We start from the raw sequence: 3,888 nt of genomic DNA on the forward strand, positions 1-3,888 counted from the left end.
CCTCACAAGCCTCATTAACCATTTTATTAACATTAAACAAACAAAACAAAAAAAATAAATAAATAAAACACTGCTCATTTTAGTCCACAGGATACACGGATCTGAAATGAGAAGGGAAAAAAATAAACCATGGGAAATAGGTTAGTACATTTATTGTAACCCACCCACACATTTCCTGCCCGCACCGCACAACTACAACTCCCAGCATGCATTTACAGTAAGGACATAATGGGAGTTGTAGCCATGCAGCAGGGCTGGGGGGAGATGTGCAAGCGGGTGACAAGTTTGTCACCTGCCCCCACTGCATGACTACAACTCCCAGCATGACCTTACAGTAAGGACATGCTGGGAGTTGTAGTCATGCGGGGCGGGTGGGTGACAAGCTTGTCATCTGCCTGCGCATCTAACACACTCCCCCTGTGTCACACAACTACAATTCCCAGCATATCCTTACAGTAAGGACATGCTGGGAGTTGTAGTAGTGTTGCATGGGAGGGAGATGTGCGGGCCGGTGACAAGCTTGTCACCCTCTTGTATATCTCCTACGTGCTCGTCCCACCGTGCCTGTGATAATGAAAATAAAAATATGTTGCAAAAAAATTGTCTCTCCTGCGACTTTTTGTGCGACTTTTGTAAGCAAAAAAAGCTGCTTAAATCCCTTGATAAATCTCTCTAATAGTTTTTGGCTAAACTAAAGCGTACCTGTCGTATCACAGGTATAAAAAATTATGCTTATATATGTCACTCCCTATGTCATGCAGATTCTTTACATATCTTTTTATGTGTCTAGCTTCTGTATTTGGCTCACAAATCCCTCTGTTCTGCTGCTCACTCATTCTGACATGCACTGCTCAGAAAGGGGTCTGTCTGAACCAAGCCCTGAGTTGGCCCCCTCACACACCATTCACTTCCTCCCTGAGACTGCTGTGCAGTTCTGGGTCTCTTCATCCAATCACTGCAGGCTGCTCTGTAACACCCAGCTCTATGTTTTCAGACATGAGTCTGATAGACAGGACAGGAGTGAGCACAAAGGAGTGCTAGTCCCCCCCTCACTTACTGGACTTTGTCCCAGTCTGTTCGTCAGCTGCGATAAAGATGATGCTGCAGACAAAAACTTGTCTATAGTACTTTTCATGATTTTTCCTCTCTGCATGCTCCATTGGTCATTTTTAGTTGCCTCTGAGCTCGTGAGTGTAGACTAGCTGCTTTAATATTCCTCATACACTGCTCAAAAAAGAAGAGGATATCTTGCTCCCCTTTATCTCTGCTGCAAACCATCAGAAGCAGCAGCAGCATGGAGGACATTATAGAGCAGTATTGAGCAGTAGAAGCCATGTATCAAACACTGAGGTTAGATATGAAAATTATTCAAACCTTTCTCTGCTTTTTGACTCTCTGTAGACTCTATCCCTTCTTCCCTTCCTCTCCCTCTTCTCCAAGCAATGACTAAAGAAAAGCAATGCAGTTCCCTGAATAGCCTCTCAGAGGAAAGGGCAACCACTAAGAAATTGTATTGATGAAGCTAAGGTCAGGAAGTTCATTATGCTCATGAAAAACTTTATAAATCAATAGACGTCTGATCAGGCCGAGAATAGTGAGATAACAAAATGAGAGGATAAGTAAAGTTAAGAATTCATGTTCATTATAAAGTAAAATTACTCATTTCTGTTCATGATTTATCTGAATCCAAATGTTCGGTGACTCCCGCCTTTTTTTTTTTTTTGCCAAGAGTTTAATCAATAAAAGCCTGATCGGTAAATGTCACCGATTAATAAGAAACACCCAGTCTGATGCTTTCTAAATAGTCACAAAAAGTTTATAAATGAGATGTTTAATGATCTCTTTTTTGCTTCTGTTCTGCGTCTACTGCAGGGGGGTGCAGTGGGGTCCAGGTCCCTTTCTGGTGTACTGACTGCACCCGCGGCACACGTCAGCCAGAGCAGACAAAGCAAGTAATTTAACCCTCCCCATTCCTTCGACTTAATAGATTGTTATCACAACTCATGAGTCATGATGTGCAACCCTGCTGCATCTGCCGCAACTGCCATACACGCATAGCCGCACACCAGTTTCTGAGCTTGGCCTTAGCTGCCTTATGGTAGCGCCGTCCCTGTATGTGTCTCTTGGTGCATTACGGCAGGGTCAGGTGCAGGGGGTGGGCCTGATGAGTGACATCCTCCTGAGTGGCTCCTCGGCGCAACATCAGGGGCATCCCTCGGCAGTCCTGGCAGCCACTGAAGTTCACTGATTTAAAGTGGCCGCGGCGCCGGCTGCCTTTTCAAGATCAACTGAAGGGTCATGCTGACCTAATAACAAGGACCAGCGGCAGCTGCTGTTGTGGGACAGGAGGGTCCCGCGACCCCCTGGGGGACTGCTGCCGACAATCTAATGTGTCGCGGCACCCAGTTTGGAAAAGCTCTGCTCTATGGGTCCAGGACGTATCGCCTACTCTGAGGCTGTGCTCACACATTGCATTTATTGCTGCATTTTTCTGTTTGCCATGATTTCCCCAAAATTGCTGCAAAAAGGTGTTGTTTTACAACAGTTGTGCAAATCACCTTTCAAAAGTGTCCTTTTTGTAAATAACAGCAGAAACAGCCAGAATGCAGTAAAAAAAAGTGTAAAAAAATTCAGTAAAAAATTAAATGTCTGAACACAGCCTAAAGACTTCAAATCGTCAAATACCTTAATTGTAATCATAGGTCAAATCACTTTTGTCTCATGGCAATATTTCTCTAAAGAACACACTTTAAATAAGAAAACACATCAAAATTGCTCATTGTGTGAACTGATCTGAGCCCACGTATGGTTCTAGTGAGTTCATCAATTATATGACCAGGTGCAGTCCTCAAACACCACACCCTCTCTCTGCAAAGCCAGTAAATGTAAGCAGCATTACAGAACCATGTCAGGGATGGATTTACATGCAAAATGGACCCTATCCTATGCCTGCCACATCAGCTAAAACAGGTAAGCACAAGGCATACACAAAAACCTGAACATTATTCTCTAGGTAGTTTTTAAGTTAGAATACCCCTTTAATAAGTACACAACTTTAAAGGGAATGTGTCTCTATTTTATTTATTTTTTTATTAATAAAATTATTCTATCAAGATAAAGCATTTCATTTATGTATTTAATTTTAGGACAATGTAGTTTTAATGTTATTTAGTAATAAAGTATGTACTGGGGGCTGCCATTACTATAGCCTCTTTGTGGTGTGTCACTTCACAACACCTACACAGTTGCTTTATGGCAGGCACAGGGCATAGGAAAGTTAAAGGGGTATTCCAGGCCAAAACTTGTTTTTATATATCAACTGGCTCCAGAAAGTTAAACAGATTTGTATATCACTTCTATTTAAAAAATCTTAATCCTTCCAGTAATTATTAACTTCTGAAGTTGAGTTGTTGTTTTCTGTCTAACTGCTCTCTGATGACTCACGTCCCGGGAACTGTGCTGTTCCTATGGGGATATTCTCCCATCATGCACTGCTCCCGGGCCGTGACATCATCATTGAGCAGTTAGACAGAAAACTTCAGAAGCTAATAACTATTGGAAGGATTAAGATTTTTTAATAGAAGTAATTTACAAATCTGTTTAACTTTCCGGAGCCAGTTGATTTATATAAAAAAAAGGTTTTGCCTGGAATACCCCTTTAACCCCTTAACGACGCAGGACGTATATTTACGTCCTGCGCCGGCTCCCGCGATATGAAGCTATAACACTGCAAAAAAAATGTAAAAAAAAAGTGTTAATAAAGGTCATTTAACCCCTTCCCTAATAAAAGTTTGAATCACCCCCCTTTTCCCATAAAAAAAATAAAACAGTGTAAAAAAAATAAAAAATAAACATATGTGGTATCGCCGCGTGCGTAAATGTCCGAAC

The sequence above is a fragment of the Hyla sarda genome, chromosome 2 (assembly GCF_029499605.1).
Source record: "Hyla sarda isolate aHylSar1 chromosome 2, aHylSar1.hap1, whole genome shotgun sequence".
Lineage (NCBI taxonomy): Eukaryota > Metazoa > Chordata > Amphibia > Anura > Hylidae > Hyla > Hyla sarda.